A 19,281-nucleotide genomic window follows, 5' to 3' on the forward strand; every position below is an offset into this window, starting at 1 on the left:
TTTCTCACAATCCTCTTGTGATTTACAACTTTAAATAATTGTGTGTCATCAGCAAATTTGATCACCTCACTTGTTATTCCCATTTCCAAGTTGTTTATAAATATATTAAAAAAAACAGTGATCCCAGAACAGATCCCTGGGGCACTATACTATCCATCATTTTCCATTGGGAAAATTTACCATTTAGCCCAACTCTATGTTTTTTTATCAGTTTGCAATCCACAATAGGACACTCATCTATCCCATGATTTTTTAATTTCCTAAGACATATCTCTAGAGGGACTTTGTCAAATGCTTTTTGAAATTCCAAATATACTATATCAACTGGCTAACCTTTATCCACATGTTTATTTTCACCCTCAAAAAAATGAAGCAAATTTGTGAGGCAAGACCTCCCTAGGCTAAATCCATGTTGGCTTTGTCCTATTAAACTATGCTTATCTACATGTTCAGCAATTTTGTTCTTTATGATAGTTTCTACCATTTTACCTGGCACGGACATCAGACTCAATGGTCTGTAGTTTCCTGGATTAAACCTTGATCCCTTTTTAAAAATTGGTGTAATATTGGTACTCTCCAGTAGAGATGAGCTTCATTTTTCCGTGTCGGGTCGGGTTTTAGTTTGGGCACTTCGTGGGAAATTTTGTTTTCCCGTGGGTCGTTTTCAGCGGTACAAATCGGGAAAATGAACCCGAAAAACGAATCGAAAAAAAAAACGAATCGGAAAAAAAACACCCCAACCATTCAGTTGTAATTTATTACTACCCCCGCACCAATCCAATCCCTTCCCAAGACTTACTAAAAGCCCTGGTAGTCCAGCGGGGTCCCGCAAGCGATGTCTCCCTCTAGGGCCGTTGGGCCTACCACGAATCAAAATGGTGCCGGTGCCCTTTGCCCTTACAATGTGACAAGGGCTACTGGTGCTATTGGTCGGCCCCTGTCACATGGTAGGAGCAATGGACAGCTGGCACCATCTTAGAAAATGGCACAGGCCATCCATTGCTCCTTCCATGTGACAGGGGTCGACCAATGGCCCCAGTAGCCCCTGTCACATGGTAAGGGCAAAGGGCCACCAGCGCCATTTTGATTCCTGGCAGGCCCGACGTCCCAATGGCCAGAGAGGGAGACATTGCTCGCGGGACCCCGTTGGACCACCAGGGTTTTTAGTATGTCTTGGGGAGGGATCGGGATGGTGGTGGTGGTGGTGGTGGGGGGGGGGGGTTATAATAAAGTAAAATTGAAGGGTTGGGGTGTTTTGTTTTGTTTTTTAATAAATGTGCCCCTCCCCCCTGCACTAACCTGAAAAACGAATTTCTCTGAAGTTCAGGGAAAATCCGTTTCGGGGTTCGGGTCCCCTGAACCACGACAAATTAGGCAATTTCATTGAAAGTGCCTAATTCGTGATAAAAGAATGCACATCTCTACTCTCCAGTGCTCAGGTACCATAGATGATGTTACTGATAGTTTACACATCTCCAATAGCAGGCCTGCAATTTAATTTCTCAATTCTTTCAGTACTCTGGAATGTATACTGTCTGGTCCAGATGATTTGCTCCTCTTAGTTTGTCAATTTGCTCTAGTACATCTTCCAGGTTCACTGAGATTTGTTTCATTTCTTCTGAATCATCACCTTTGAACATCATTTCTGGTATGGGTGTATCTCTTACATCGTCCTCAGTGAATAATGAAGCAAAGAATTAATTTAGTCTCTCTGTTATGTCTTTGTCATCCCTAAGTGCCCCTTTTACCCCTTGATCATCTAATGGTGCAACTGACTCCCTCACAGGCTTTTTACCTCAAATGTACCTGAAAAAGTTTTTATTATGAGTTTTTGCTTCCACGGCAAGCTTATTTTCAAATTCTCTCTTTGCCTTCCTTATCAATGCCTTGCATCTGACTTGCCAGTGCTTGTGCTGTTTCCTGTTTTCTTCATTTGGATCCCTTTTACATTTCTTTAAAGATGTTCTTTTAGATATTATATCCTCTCTAACCTCATTTTTTAACATTGCTGGTAGTTGTTTAGCCTTCCTTCCACCTTTTCTTATGCATGGAATACATCTGGTCTGGGCTTCCAGGTTAGTATTTTTAAACATGTCCTTGCCTGAGCTTAACTCAGAAACCTTTCCAGTTGCTTCTTTCAATTTTTTCATGACCATTTTCCTCATTTTAGCATAGTCACCTTTTTGAAAGTTAAATGCTGTCAGGTATATTTCTTTTTTGTGCTCCCTCCAATTATTAAGTCAAATTTGATAATGTTGTGATCACTATTGCCATGTGGCTCCAACACTTACCTCTCACACCAAATCATGTGTTCCAATAAGGACTAGGTCTAAAATTGTTCCCCCTCTTGTTGGTTCTTGAACCAGATGCTCCACGAAGCAGTCATTTATTTCATCTAGAAACTATGGGGTAGATTTTAAAAAATTGCGTCCACGCGTACTTTTGTTCGCGCGACCAGCGCAAACAAAAGTACGCCGGATTTTAATATATACGCGTGTAGCCATGCATATCTTTTAAAATCCTGGGTCGGTGCGTGCAAGGCTGCACAAAATCGGAGCGGCCTTGGAGGGAACTTTCCTTCCACCCCCCCCCCCCCGCACCTTCCCCTACCTAACCCACCCCCCCAGCCCTATCTACCCCCCCTACCTTTGTTGGCAAAGTTACGCCCCGACACGCCCGCCCAGGAAAGCCCTGGGACTTACGCGCGTCCCGGGGCTTGTGCGCGCCACCGAGCCTATTCAACATAGGCTCGGCGTGTGCAGGGGGAGGTTGGGGCAGGTTTTTTGGGGGTACCCACGTATCTTATTTGTGTACCCCTTTGAAAATTTGCCCCTTTACTTCTCTAGAATGTCCTGATGTAACATTCACCTAGTCAGTACTGGGGCAATTGAAATCACCCATTATTACTGTGCTGCTGATTTTGTTAGCTTTCCCTGATTTCTTTTAGCATTTCATTGTCTGTTAGTTCATTCTGGCCAGGTGGGTGGTAGTACACTCCCACTGCAATGTATTCCCTGGAATTTCCATCCATAAAGATTCAACATCGCATTCTGTTTCCTGCAGAACATTTATCCTGTTTGACTGAAAGCTGTCTTTAGCATATGGTGTCACCCCTCCACCAATTTGATCCATCCTACATCATTGTCATTTAATTTGCACCCTGTTTTCACATTGTCTCCTTGGTTAACCTCCTTCCAGCAAGTCTCAGAGAAGACCATTATATCTACCTCTTCATCCAGTGCTATACACTCTAACTCTCCCATCTTACTTTTTAGACTTCTAGGATTTGTGTACCGATATTTCAAAGTAGTTTTTTTGTTTGTATTAACAACCTGCTCATCACTTGACTGGGGTAAGTTGGAATCTTTCTGTACTTTTCATAAAGACACCTGGTCCACTTTGGCATTTATTGTAACCTCTCTACTGAGATGCCCTCTTTTTCAAGCTCAAAATCTTGTAACATCTTGTGCTTGTATCCTGATAAATATAAATCAGATCTTTAAAAGGGAGATGCACAAGGTACTTTTATAGCAATGAAAACTCTGGAATATGTAAGCACTCTATAACATATTCTTGTGCTGCAACAAATATGTTCATCAATCTCTAGACATAAATTTGTCCTCATATCCCAGTGACAAATTTCCACTGTGCAATATCAAAAATTGTCTTTTATATGTCTATTATTCAAGTAATAAAACTGCATGCTCTTATGTTTATTTCAGGCTGAATTATTTTGAATAGCAATCATACTTTCCTACAGAAGGGGAAAATAAAATGAATTTGGGTGTGTAAAGACATACACTGCTGTATGGGTTATAGTTGCCACATAGCCATGTGACCAATTTTTCTAGTGGAACTAGAAATGTTGCAGAGGAGGAGAAAAAAATAACAAAGGGAATAAATAGAACAGCTCTTCTATTTATGAAATGATGCTACACAGGATAAGCTCTACAGCTTGGAAAAGAGATAATATATGATAGAAGTTTACAAAATCATGCATGGGGTTGAAAGATTAATATATATACCCTTTCAAAAAATTCTAAAACAATTGAACATGCCATGAAACTAACAACCAACAGATTTAGAACAAATCACAAAAAGTATTTTTTTCACTCAGCGCACAATCAAGCTGTGGAATCTGTTGCAAGCAGACGTGGCCAAGTCAGCATAATGAGATATAAAAAAGTTCAAAAAGGTTTGTGGAGGAAAAGTTCATGAAAGTTTATGAGCCAGTTAAACTAAATCTGGCTGATATTCCTTGTGACCTTGGGCAAGTCACTTCATTCTCCATTGCCTCAGGTACAAACTTACAGGGAGATGCATATGATGTGTTCGATGGTCCACAGGGCAGGGCCATGAACCATCGCACTCTCCTCCAGCCCCAATCCAGACATTTCCGCCTCCGATGCTGAGGAAGGCTTCCCTGTGGACACAGGGTTGACTGCCACACTCAGCCTGCCTCCTCCACTGCTCCCTCTGACACTGGGGAAGGCCCCCCATCTGGACACACGGCAGGCCAATGCCCTCAGCTTGTCTCCAATGCTGCTGTATCCTGAAGCTCCTCCTAGGGTGCGTGCACACCCACCGATGTCTTCTTAAAGGTCCCACAGCAGGAAAAGACCAGTGGCACCCAATGATGATACCACCAGCAGGGGCCTATAAAAGGCCACCGGAGCAGCACTTCCTTGCCTCGGCAATAGGTCAATTACCCTGTGTAGTGTTAGTTGCCACTATGAGTTCCTGTTCTTCATTGCTGTGCTCCTGGGCTTCATTTATTCATCCTTGATCTTGTCTTGGCAGTTCCTAGTCTTTTCCTCTGAGTTCCTTCTACTTATCATGTAGTCTGTCTCCAGTTTTTTGTATCATCCTGTGGTTAGCCTTTAGGACTTCAGTGTCTTCTCTTGCCTACCGTGCTGTTCTTTGCTTCCTAGCCTGCTTGTCTGTCCAATCTTCCCTCCGACAAATCTCTGTTTTAACCTCGGCCTGCTTGACACTTAAATACAACTGAACTCTGCATACCACTGACCACTGCCGGATACTCAATTATGACTGAATACCTGCTCTGACCACTGCCAGCCTCCAACTATGCCTGTGCTCAGCCTATCCCAGACCTTGGCCTGTGACACATCCATCTCCATGGATCCCACCTCATCCACAGAGGCCGGCGCCTAAGTCCTGCCCCAGCATCAGAGGGATCTACCTAAGGGGAAAGAGGGCAAGTATAGTTGAAACTCCAGTTGGGCCTCTGCCACAGCCACATCTGTCAGCTAACGCTTAAAGGGGCATTTAGAGAAGATAAGGTGGAAAGATTAAACAATTTCTTTGCTTCGGTGTTTACTGAAGAGGATGTTGGGGAGAAACCCATTCCGGAGAAGGTTTTCATGGGTAATGATTCAGATGGACTGAACCAAATCATGGTGAACCTAGAAGATGTGGTTGGCCTGATTGACAAACTGAAGAGTAGTAAATCACCTGGACCGGATGGTATGCACCCCAGGGTTCTGAAGGAACTAAAAAATGAAATTTCAGACCTATTAGTAATAATTTAAAACCTATCATTAAAATCATCCATTGTACCTGAAGATTGGAGGGTGGCTAATATAACCCCAATATTTAAAAAGGGCTCCAGTGGTGATCTGGGAAACTACAGACCAGTTAACCTGTCTTCAGTGCTAGGAAAAATAGTGGAAAGTTTTATAAATATCAAAATCACAGAACATATAGAAAGACATGGTTTAATGGAACAAAGTCAGCATGGCTTTACCCAAGGCAAGTCTTGCCTCACATATCTGCTTCACTTTTTTGAAGGAGTTAATAAGCATGTGGATAAAGGTGAACCGGTAGATGTAGTGTATTTGGATTTTCAGAAGGCGTTTGACAAAGTTCCTCATGAGAGGCTTCTAGGAAAAGTAAAAAGTCATGGGGTAGGTGGTGTTGTCCTTTCATGGATTACAAACTGGCTAAAAGACAGGAAAGAGAGAGTAGGATTAAATGGACAATTTTCTCAGTGGAAGGAAGTGGGCAGTGGAGTGACTCAGGGATCTGTATTGGGACCCGTATTTTCAATATATTTATAAATGATCTGGATAGAAATACGATGAGTGAGGTATTCAGATTTGCAGATGATACAAAATTATTCAGAGTAGTTAAATCACAAGCAGATTGTGATAAATTGCAGGAACACTTTGTGAGAATGGAAAATTGGGCATCGACATGGCAGATGAAATTTAATGTGGATAAGTGCAAGGTGATGCATATAGGGAAAAATAGCCCAAGCTATAGATACACAATGTTAGGTTCCATATTAGGAGCTACCATCCAAGATAGAGATCTAGGCGTCATAGTGGATAACACATTGAAATCTCAAAAAAGATATAGTTGCGATGGAGAAGGTACAGAGAAGGGCAACCAAAATGATAAAGGGGATAGAACAGCTTCCTTATGAGGAAAGACTAAAAAGATTAGGACTTTTCAGCTTGGAGAAGGGACGGCTGAGTGGGGGATATGATTGCGGTGTTTAAAATCATGAGAGGTCTAGAACGAGAATGTGAATTGGTTATTTACTCTTTCGGATAATAGAAGGACTAGGGGGTACCCCATGAAGTTAGCATGTGGCACATTTAAAACATATTGGAGAGTTTTTTTTCACTCAACGCACAATTAAACTCTGGAATTTGTTGCCAGGGAATGTGGTTAGTGCAGTTAGTGTAGCTAGGTTTAAAAAAGGATTGGGAAAGTTCTTGGAAGAGAAGTCCATTACCTGCTATTAATTAAGTTGACTTAAAAAATAGCCACTGCTATTACTAACAACAGTAACATGGGATAGACTTAGTTTTTGGGAACTTGCCAGGTTCTTATGGCCTGGATTGGCCACTGTTGGAAACTGGATGCTGGGCTTGATGGACCCTTGGTCTGACCCAATATGGCATGTTCTTATGTTCCTCCCTGCAGGTTGCTGCCAACCCAGCCTTGGTCCAAGGTTCCATGCCTGCAACAGATTGCTGAGTCTATGGACTTGGAGGTCACTCCAGTCCTTGCTTAAAGGCTTAAAGAGCATCGGCAGTTCTTGGAACTTCTAACGGCTTCTATGAAGTAACTCACCTCTTTCCTGGATTCAACCTCTGCTTCAGCCACACCAGTTCAGCCATTGGCTGCGCCACCCATGCTTGCCACCCTGAGTCAAGCATGGGCGGCATTTTTCATTCCAGTCAGCAATCTTTCCTAATGATGCAATGAAGACAACCTTTATTTATTTATTTATTTATTTATTTAGAGTTTTTATATACCGACATTCTCGATATACATATCAAATCAAGTCGGTTTCCATATAACAAAACTGTCGCCGGTAAGGCGTTACATTAAACAATAGACAAAGTATTTATCCTATCACTCCTCGATGATAAGGCACTGGCCTGGGCCTACCCACTATGAGGCCGATGCAATACAGTGCGCTCAGCTTAGCGCACTGTTAACCCACAGTTGGACATGGGTTGTAGAGTTGCTACCTAATCTCCTTATGCAAGAAGGGGATTAGCGCATCTACAATGTGCATCCAACGCAGAGTGGATCTAATAGCGCTTATCACATGCAAATGCATGTGAATGAGGCTATTAGCTATTCACTCTCTATGCAAAAAAATAAAAAATGTGCGTATGGCCGGCGCCATTTTCCGTACGGAAAAACGATTCGCGGCAGGAGATCGCTCCCAGACCCCCGCTGGACCCCCAGGGACTTTTGGCCAGCTTGGGGGGGCCTCCTGACCCCCACAAGACTTGCCAAAAGTCCAGCGGGGGTCCGAAACGACCTCCTGCAGTAGAATCGTGTTGGTCTATGGCCGGCGCCATTTTGCGCCGCCATTTTGCAAAATGGCGGCGCAAAATGGCGCCGGCTGAAGACAAAACGATTCGATTTCAGGAGGCCGTTCCGGACCCCCGCTGGACCCCCAGGTAATTTAAGGCATTTTGGGGGGGTTCGGGAGGGTGGGGGATTTAATTTAAAGGGTCGGGGGTGGGTTTTAGGGTGTTTTAGTGTGCCGGCTCACGATTTTAACGATTTTCACGATACTTTAAACACCCAAACGGCAACAATATGATTCCCTCCCCCTCCCAGCCGAAATCGATCGTTAAGACGATCGAGTACACGATTCACATCTCTATTCTGTACTGCCTCCTACTTAATATTTTGCAATATTAAGTAGGAGGAAAACTAAAGTAATTTAACAAAAAAAAAAGTTTAAAAAAAGTGTCGGCAGTCGGGTGCAGGAAATAGATGCTCAATTGAGAAGCGTCCGTTTCCTGAACCCCTGTCTGTGAGGTGTTTAGGAAACCGACGCCAATAAACTCAGCTTCGTGTTCCTAACCGGCAGACGGCCAACACACTTGGGCTCTCCTTAGCAAGGAGGTGCTAGAGGCATGCAAGTGACCCTAGCACCTCCTTGCTAACATGACCCCCTAATTTAAATATTGCATGGTGCCCCCAGGTGGGGCACCTGGGGGTTTATTAAGAAATTGGGTGCTGACTGTTCAGCGTCCGCTTTCTGCACCAAAATATTGCTTCAGCCCCTTTGAGATTACTTGAATCTGCTCCTCCAGGGCCTTCAGCACTTTTTATCCATCTATAAAATGGTCTTCAACAAGCCAGGCCGGTTGACCACCAGGGATTTCAATGACCTGCATCTGCACTAGGGCACCTAGTCTCTCGCAGACTATGCCATAGAGTTCCAGACCCTGGCCACAGAACTCAACTGGAAGGAGGATAGCCTCTGCAGTATCTTCCTGGAGGGTCTGTCCTCCAGGGTTAAGAATGAACTGGCTGCCCACAAACTCCCAGAGTCCCTGGAGGGGCTCATTGTCCTGGCTGGGAGGATCAACTGGTGTCTTCAACAATGAGACAGGGTGGTCCATCTGAATAGGGCCATCCCATTACTTCCCGCTTTATAAGGGAGCTAATAATGACTGACCCCCCTGAAGTGGGAGCAGTATTTCAAGAACTAAAGGATGCCTTCTTAAAGAAATCCTATCTTCACAACCCTGACCCTACACACCTGCTCATCTTGAAAGTGGATGCCTCTACTATGGATATAAGGCCCATACTAAGTCAGCATTTGCCCAAAGGGGTTCTTTATCCTTGCTCATTCTTCTCAAAAAACCTCCACTGATAGAATGCATTTAGGGCATTAGGGACAGAGAGCAACTAGTGATTAAGCTATCATTAGAAGAATGGTGTCATTGGCTAGATGGTACCTAGCAGGTACCACTATATATACGGATCATAAGAATCTGGAACACCTCCACCATACCCAACAACTAAATGCATGACAGGCTCGCTGGTCTCTGTTCTTTACATGTTTTGATTCTGAGCTGAGGTATCATCCGGCTCTCAAGAATATCCGGCAGGTGCCCTCTCATGCTCCTTTCAGACTGAGGATACCCCAGAAGCTCCTCAGCAAACAATCAACCTGGCTAGAATCCTCCTAGCTGCTTCCATGACCGTCCCTTCAGGGAAGATGGTTGTTTCCATTAAACTCTGTGAAAAGGTTTTGAAATGGTCCCATGACTCCCATGTCGCAGGCTGCACTTGCACTGCTTCAACAATAATATTGATGGCCTCAGATGAAGAAAGTCATTAAGGTCTATGTAGATTCTTGCCCCAAATGTGCACAGTAGAAAGTTCTTTTTGACCAACCCTGGGAGTTATTACAGCCATTGCCACCCCACAGGAAACCCTAGACCCATCTGTCCACTGATTTTGTCATGGAGCTTTCTCTCTCAGATGGAGACACCGTAATCTGGGTGGTTATCGACCGAGTCTCAAAAATGATTCACTTTGTCCCACTTCTGAGTCTCTCTTCCGCCCCGGAGCTGCTCCATGTTTTTTGCTTACACGGGCTACTCAAAAATATCATATTGGACCGAGGAGTGGAGTTCATGGCAAACTTTTGGTGCTTTCTGTGTAAAGAATTTGGTATCACCTTGAACTTTAAGACTGCATACCATCCACAGTGGAACAGGAGGTCTGAGCACACTAATTCAACACTGGGCCTACGCCAATAAACACCATGATAATTGGGCTTCCCTTCTCCATTGGGAGGAATTTTCTCATAATTTTCATGTCTCAAGTGCAACTGGATCTTTGCTATTCCAAGTGGTTTACAGGAAGCAACCCCTGCTTCTGCTTCCTCTCCCCATGACTATGCTTAATCAGTGGCTCAGCTATCTGCCCAGAAATTTCAGGTCCTCTGGAACCATACCAACGTCCTTATTCTAAAGGCAGCCAAAAGGGCCAAGAAGACTACAGATTCACACTGGAGGCCTGCTCCTCTATTTAAAGCAGATGAGAAATAGTGTCTGCGTATACACCACATACACCTCAGAGAGCCCTCTGTGTGGCTTGCCTCTTAGTACATCAGGCCCTTTAGCGTTCTCCACCAGGTAGGACCAATGACTTACTAGTTAAAACTACCACCCTCGCTGGGCATACACAATGTGTTTCACATATCATTATTAAAGCCTCTAATATTCTCCTACCCTAGAGAGCACTACCTAAACCTCAGGAAGTGTCCAGTGAAGACAGCATGATTTCTAAGGTGAAAGAGATCTTAGATTCCTGGCATCGGGGCAAAATATGGGAATACCTTTATCTTGGAAAGGATACAACCCCGAAGAGAATACATGGGAGCCCATTTCTAACATTCTGTATGTCAATCTGCTGAAGGAATTTCACACTTTACACACCAGGAAGCCAAGACTCTCAAGGAAGGGCGTCTAAGAAGAGGGTATGTTATGTTTGGCGATCCACAGGACATGGCCATGGACCACTGTATTTACCTCTAGACCCTGAACCTGAAATTGCCTCCTCCAAAACCATGAAAGGCCTCCCTGTGGATATGCAGCTGACTTCCATGCTCAGCCTACCTCCTCCACTGCTCTCTCTGATGCCAGAGAAGGCCCCCCTGTCTGGATGCATGGCAGGCTGCTGCGATCAGCCTTCCCTCAATGTCACTATATCCTCAGGCCCCTCCTAGGTTGTGTGTGTCCCTAACAACATCCTTCTTAAAGGGTCCACAGCGGGAAAACACCTGCAGTAGAATCAGGGCACACTCTTGCACCCAACCCAGTTAGTACCATTTTTCAAAATGCACCGACCTTATCTTGACCCAGCCATGTGACTGGGGAAAGGTCCGAGGATCTGACCCATATCCCTCCCTAATCCACCTTCACAAGCCCCCTTAGATTTACCAAACTTGCCCTGGTGGAAAAAAGGGGATCCAAAACATGCCCTAGGCTCTACACCTGGTGGTAGCAAATTTCCAAAATGGCACCCACCAGCTGGTAAATTTTCTTTGCCCCATCACCTAATAGAGGCTGCCAGCACTATTTTTGAAAATGGCTGCCACTAATTCCAGAGTCTAGGGGTTACTCTGGGTCCCATTAGGCCAGAGTTTCTCAACCATCTTCTGCAGGCACACTGAGCTGGTCAGATTTTCAGGATTGTCACAATGAATGTACATGAGATAGATTTGTATACTCTAGGTCTCCAATGTATGCAAATCTATCTCATGCATATTCATTATGGATATCCTGAAAACTGACTAATTAGATATACTTCAGGAGAAGGTTGGGAACCTAGATCGTAAGAACAAGTTTGGTAAGCCTAGGGGTGTGGTAGGGTGAGGATGGGACTGAGGGAGCTGGACACTTGGCAAGGCAATTTTATGATGGGAATTGGGTCTTTGCCTGTGGATTCTGAAATTACACTTATTTTTGTGAACTTCGGCTGTCTGCAGGGGTGGGGTGGAGGGAAGAGGACTCCAGAGACACCTGGAACCTTTGACATTCTTGGGGGTGTTACTGAGGACTGATTGTCCCCTTTAAAGCATGGGAACCTTACAACCTGGGACCACCATAGCTCATTAATTCTGTGAGCAGCTAAGCTTCAATATTTTTCCCAGTGGTATTTTTCCACCAGGGAAATAATCACAAGGTTTACTAATCTGCAATACAGAGTACTGTAACTTTGTAAATTCCATGGCATTCTCCTCTTTGGGAAAAATACCATGGCTTAGTAAATGAGTTATTTAGATAGTAAGCCATCTGAGTATAGGGAATTACCTACAGTACCTGTAAGTAATCCACTTTGAAGTGCCTGAAAGGGCAGTATATAAATCACATAAATAAAATCAAATAAATACAGCTAGTGCTAAGCCTGGGAATGACTAACAGGAAAGAGATCTACTGGCCACTGTCAGAGATAGGATGCTGGCCTTGATGGAACTTGGATGACTCAGCATGGTATTTCTTATGTTCTTATGTTGTATTTCCATGAAATTATTACTCTATATCAGGGGTGGTGAACTCCGGTACTCGAGGTCCACAAACAGGCCAGGTTTTCAGGATAGCCACAATATGCATGAGATAGTTTTGCATACATTGGAGACAGAGCATGCAGATCTATCTCATGTATATTCATTGTGGATATCCTGAAAACCTGGTCTGTTTGTGGCCCTCGAGGACCAGAGTTTGCCACCTGTGCTCTATATGAAGATAGCATACTATATTGCAATATTGCTATATTGCCCATGGTGAGCATGAAACATTTCTTCATTTCAATTGGCCTTTAGTTTTGATCTTTTTTTACTTTTTTGTTTCATTTTCTTGTTTTCTTTTTCACAAGTTTGACACTAAAATGCCAAGAAAGAAACAAAATGGAATGTTGTTTTTTGTATTTCAAATTGGAAATGACACAAAATAAAACAATTTTTGTTGAATTTTCCTGTTGGTTTAAGATAGCAGCACATTCTTAATATTACCAACTGTCATATACAAATTTTACAATAGATGCACTAATTTTTCTATAATGGGCACTCGGTACTGCAGCTTAGTAGAATCTGCATTATTTTCCCCAGAAGTAAAATGTAGCTGGGAAAAATGCATTGACTTAACAAAGCCCTCAAACACCATACAATGATGGCCTGTGATTGTGGGGTTGCCATCTTCTTAAAAGGGAAAATCACACTGAATAAACACCCTGCCAGTCTATCAAGACCTCCTGCCCACCCTGTTTGCTGCCCCTGGAGGTGGCCAAATATTTAAAAAATTGCTCAAATTGCACAAGGCCTGCCTTTTCCCCAAACTCCTTCCATTTTTAGTACCCTACCTAGAGTTTGGCCCACTCTGACCCTCCTGAATCCCTGCCCTCAACAATACCACTGAGGGAATAGGAGCATGGCAGCAACTCCCGAGGAAAGAGCAGCTGGATCTTGGTGCGCCTGGCCCCGACACCTGCTCCTCCACCAGAGTGGAAGGACACCGGTGGGGCAGGCACATGAAGTGCAATTCCTTCCTCCCCCCTGCATGCTATTTGGCTCATTAACATACTCATAGTAACAGTAATGTGCAGTAACATGCAGTATTTGAAATACTATATGTTATCACTGTGTTACGATGTTTAGTACACAGTAAATATCTAATGCAACTTAAGTAAATGACCCCTTACTTTTGCCCAACTAAAATTGCCCAATTAACTTTAGCAAGGCAAAGTTATTCATTTCTGAATGGAGATTGCACTCTTCATTGAAAGCTGTCAGGGAAGGGACTAATGATTAGGCTTTTCACCTAGAATGAAGTGAACAAATTAACACTAAAGTATAGGCAGCTGTCAACTCTATTTGAGTTGTACGTCATTTTTGAAGGTTCAGGGATTTGGGGATTTGGCCAACACCTTTTTTAAGTAAAGGATGAGATTATCAGCAACTGCTTGGTGCAATAGTATGTTTTCAATATTCAGAAGCCTGGTGATGGTCAAAGTTACCCAGACAACTTAACCGGGTTCCTTTAACTAAGTATAGGCAGACACAGCTTCGGGTGATCACGGGGATGGATTGGCTCACTTGCGTGTCATTGCTGTGAGTGGAGCAGTTAATGTTGAATAGTGATTGATGAACGACCTGTAATAATTAGTAAAGCCTAGGAATCTCCGGAGTGCCTTAAGGCCCATTGGTTGGGGCCAGTCCCGGATGCTCTTAGTCTTCTGTGGATCAATATGAAACCCCTGGCTAGTGACCACATAGCCCAGGAAAGGGACGGACTCCTTGTGGAAAGAGCATTTTTCCAGTTTGGCGTACAGCTGGTTATCCCTTAAATGTTGCAGGATGTTGGTGATGTCCCGGCGATGGCTCTGGAGGTCTTGTGAGAATACCAGAATGTCATCCAAATAGACCATGACACAACTGTAGAGCATGTCTCTGAAGATTTTGTTCATCATATTCTTAAACACCGCTGGAGCATTGCAGAGGCTGAAGGGTATGACCAGATATTCAAAATGGCCATCGCGGGTGTTAAATTCGGTTTTCCATTCATCGCCCTGGCGTATCCTGATCAAAGTATAAGCTCCTCTGAGGTCCAATTTGGTAAATATCTTGGCCCCTTGGAGCCTGTCAAACAGTTTGGAGATTAATGGCAGGGGGTAGTGATCCTTCAGTGTAATTTCATTTAAGCCGTGGTAATCTATGCACGGCTGGAAGGAGCTGTCCTTTTTCCCCACAAAAAACAACCCTGCTCCAGCGGGAGACTTGGAAGGCTGAATGAAGCCTTTAGCCACATTTTCCTGTATATATTCAGACATGGCTTTTGTCTCAGTCAGAAAAAGTGGATAGACTCTTCCTTGGGCAGGCTCAGTGTTGGGCAACAGATTAATCATGCAATCAACAGAGCAATGCGGACGTCTTACGTCTGCAGATTTCTTTGAGAATACATCCTGGAAGGAGGAATACTGTGACGGAAGCCCCAGGAGAGATTGCTGTATGGTTAGACAGGGCATCGGAGACACAATTTCCAATCATTTTTTATGGCAGTAGTCACCTCAATGAGACAGTTGAAGAATACTCCAATCAAATTGTGGAGTGTATATTTTCAGCCATGGCAATCCTAGAACTACTGGATGTATGGCGTTGTCCAAAATCAGGAAAGAAATAGTCTCTGTATGCAGGGATCCTGTGAGAAGTCAAATAGGAATCGTGGAGAAGGCAACTTCGCCAACTAATGGTTCACCATGGATAGAAGAGAGTAACAATGGCGTCGGCATACGAACGGTGGGAATCCGCAAATGTTCTATGAATTGCTGGAGGATAAAATTTACACCGGCTCCAGAGTCAACTAATGCCAGGGTGTGAAACTCGTGGGTTTCCAAATTGATGGTGACAGGCAGTGTTAATGGAGGAGAAGGTGCGGTCAGGCCTAGGAGGAGTCCTCCGGCAGATCCTAGGCCTGGGATTTTCCCGGGCAGAGTGGGCAGGAAGGTGCCTCAAGACCCGATTGGCCACAATCCATGCAGAGGCCGGCTTTGTGGTGAAAATGTTTCTCCTTTGAGGATAGGTGACTACGACCCATTTGCATTGGTTCCTCATCCTTGGTGCTTGGTGTAGTAACGGCCTGAGTAGATGATGTTTGGCAAATGCGTGGGGCACTAGAAGCCATTATCTTGGTTCCGCTGTCCTCTTGGGAACGTTCACGTAGATGATGGTCTATGCGACCAACGAGGTCTACAAGGGAGTCCAAGGCCTCAGGGAGTTCTTGTGCTGCCAACTCATCCTTGATATGTGGACTCAGGCCCTTAAGGAATATGGCACGCAGGCAGCCCAGGTCCCAGTGCAATTCAGACGAGAGAGTCCTAAACTCAATGACGTAGTCGGTCAGTGATCTGGAACCTTGTTGCAGATGTAAGAATGTAGATCCGGAGATGGCCTTTCAACCTGAATCGTCAAACACAGTGCGGAAGAGGGCAAGGAAGCCCGGTAAGTCGTTAAGGATTGGGTCCATACGTTCCCAAAGAGGTGATGCCCAGGCCAATGCTTTTCCATCCAGAAGGGATAGGATATATGTAGTTTTGGAAACATCGGGAAAGTATGCAGGTTATAAGGAAAAGTGCATGTTGCACTGGTTCAAGAAGACCCTACATAACAAGGGGTCACCTGCAAAACGAGGAGGTGCCGGTAAGGGCACTGGAGGCTGGAAGGGTGGCACGTGCATAGCTGAGTTAGGCTTAGCAGGCATTGGAACAGTGTCCAGCCAATTATTCAGTTGATTGATGGTGCGAGCCAAAGTCTCTAGGGTCTTCTGCTGTTCTGTGATTCATTGGGCCAGACCAGGGATGGCCTGTATGGCTGAGACCTGTGCTGGGTCCATGGCAATCTGTTAGGATTTAGTTAGTATGTGGGCCCTGGGCTGAGGGGAGAGATGGTACTGCCCACAGGGAGGAGCCGTATGAGCCTCACCGTCGGGAGGTGAGGTCTCAGTGACATCAGACACAATATCAGTCTAGAGTCTTTATTAAAGAGATAGAAACACTACCTGTGGAGAGGGGGGTGCCAGAGAGGAGGTCTCACAGACCCAGAGATACAGGGTTGGTGGAATGGGGGATACCCAGAAGGAATACCTCAGTAGCATTGGTAATGGTCCGCAGAGTGGGGTACACCGATGAGGTCTTCAGTAGAGATGTTAGTAACCCATGTTAGTGACCCATGGGGCAGGGTACACCGAAGAAGGTCCTCAGTAGAGATGGTAGTGGTCTGCAGAGTGGGGTACACTGATGAGTTCCTTAGTAGAGATGGTAATGGCCCACAGAACGGGGCACACCGGTGAGGATACTCAAAGGTAATGGTAGTCTGCAGAGTGGAGAACGCCAATGAGGTTCACAGTAGAGTTGGTAAAGGCCCGCAGAGCGGGGTTTGTCTGAGGGAGTCCTCCGTAGAGATGGTCCACAGAGTGGGGTATGCCAGAGAGGTCCTCGGTAGAACAGGAAGTGGTCCGCAGAGCGGGGTACTCACGAAGAGTGTAGTGAAGGTTCCAGGAAAGACCCAGGGAGTGGGGCAGGCAGGATCCCAGGCGTCAGGCCCTCTGAGGAGCGGATAGCCGAAGACAAGAAGAGGGCCCCCGAGGGGTGGGTACCTGAGACGTCCTCGCCAGGAAGCAGGAACTGGAATGCAGGTCCTCTGAGAGCGAGGCGTATTTAGCAAGGATGGGTCTCTTTGCCAAATCGTCGGTAAGCAGGGCCAACTAGTTTAAATATCCTGAAGGCATGATGTCATCCAGAGGGGACACCCCCAAGGTTCCCGTCATGACGTGCTTAAGACTGCCCTGTGCACACGCATGCGTGCCTAAAGAATCCCAATGGCAAGATGGCAGTCGGCCTCATCCGTGCCACCGCAGGAGGCCTGGGAGCTGTAGGCAGGCCGTCGGCAGCTGCGGAGGCTGCCAGTCTACCCCATGGAGTCAGGGAAGTGTAAAGAGAGGTGAGCAACAGTGGTCGCAGCCGTCTGCGACTGACGGGCGTAACAGTGGGAGGATATGATAGAGTGGATAAGAGTTCTGGTAATGTGTTCAGAAAGGAAAGGACAGATTTTAGCAATGTTATAAAATAAGAAACTTTTTTTTAGCAGAGTTTTGGCTAAGCATTGAGAAGGAGAGAGAGAAGGTGAAGAGGACTCCAAGGTATGGCTGATGGGATTGGGATGATGACTGCGTTATCCACAAAAACAGAGAAGGGAGAAAGAGGGGAGGTGGGCTTGAGGGGAAAGATAAGGAGCTCTGACCTGGTCATGCTGAGTTTAAGGTTGCAGAAGGTCATCCAGGCAGCAATGTCAGATAAGCAGGCCGACATCCAGGCCTGGATTTCTGGTAAAATTTCTGGTGTAAAAAGGTAGACTGGGAGTCATCTGAATAAAAATGGTATTGAAAGCTATGAGAGGAAATCAGAGCACCAAGAGAATTAGTATATAGTGAGAAGAGGGCCAAGGACAGAAAACTCATGGTGGTTCCAATATAATATTGTAACATATTTATTATAAATACAGTATATATTTGTCTATTCTTGAATGTGTAATTGGCATAACTTGTTTTGTCTAATGATAACGCTGGTGAGTTAATACACTGCTTGTGTCGGGAAGATTATACAAGGCACAGGATGGCTTCAGTGACATTAGCTGAGTGGACTCATGACCGTTAAATCAGCAGCATGCAGCGAGTGAGCTGGAAAGATCATGGTGGTGTGATGATACGTTGCCGGTACCGGGAAGATCAGGCAGGGCACAGGATGGCCTCAGTGATAACATCTGAGAGGACCAGGGGCTTTTAAATCTGCAGCACAGAGCGGTGCACCGCCATTGGAGCACACCTTTGCCAGTTTTTCTTCCTGCCACTGTGCTTCTGAGGATCTGGCTTCAATATGGGGGGAAAAGAGTAAAGGTACTTTTAAAGTTTGTCCACCTCAAATTCCAACTACCCCTTTGAATCCCCAAGCTATGTTGGATTCCTTTAATTTTTCTAGCCATGCAATGTCAGGGCCTAAAACGCTTGGAGCTTTTAACTCTTTGTCAGATGGGACATCATATTCCCTGAGCTCCCTTGCTCCAGTACATCCTCAAGGCATTAATATGTGTTCCTTAGGATCTCTGAACAGGGATTCTGAGGTTGTTGCTAGCACTCCTATCTCTGTTCATGGTAGAAAGATCCTGAGTGTGACAGATCCAATGTCAACTATTCCCTGCAACCCCTAAAGGGAAGCCTGAAGTTATTACCTTGGATGCTTTGTGGACTGCTGTCAACAGTACTATTTCCCAAAGATTTGACTCACAGCTTAATTCTTTAGAGGGTTTGAATGCCCAGGTGGCTGAGCATTCTGTCTTTTTAGGTAATACAGTACAGTTTTCCACAGTGAAGGATAATTGCATTAAACTTCATGAAACTGCAGCTGCTTTAATCAAGGACATCAAAAAACTGAAATTTTGGATAATTTAGCTAGAATGTAAGATTTTTTTAACTTCCCTAATTGTCCTATGATAGCACTTATTGAGATGTTCAAAAAATGTTATGAGATTTTTTTAGAGTGTCAAAGAAGGTTGTTCCTTCTCTTAATATATTTTATTACCAACCAGAATCTAAGGTTTCCTTTTTAAATGGAGCAGCTCAGCCTGCTTTGGACCCATTTGACTTCTCTGAATTTCTAGAATAATCTGTTAAGGAAAGAGTTACTCTGCTGCTGGAATATGCTAAAGAAGCAGATAAATAATTGATGTTGAAATTGTTTTTTTTTTTTTTTTTCAAATGAAGGGATGTAAAATATCTTTATTTCCTGATGTGGTCAAAGAGACTCAACAATGTAGGAAATTATTTTTGCTTAAAAGGGAAAGAGTCTTATCCATTGGTGCAACATTCTAGCTCAGATTTCCATGTAAATGTGTTGTCAGATCTCAGGGATCTGGATATTTGTTTTATGACCCTGTCCAAC

The sequence above is a fragment of the Rhinatrema bivittatum genome, chromosome 1 (genome assembly GCF_901001135.1).
Source record: "Rhinatrema bivittatum chromosome 1, aRhiBiv1.1, whole genome shotgun sequence".
In the NCBI taxonomy this organism is placed as follows: Eukaryota; Metazoa; Chordata; class Amphibia; order Gymnophiona; family Rhinatrematidae; genus Rhinatrema; species Rhinatrema bivittatum.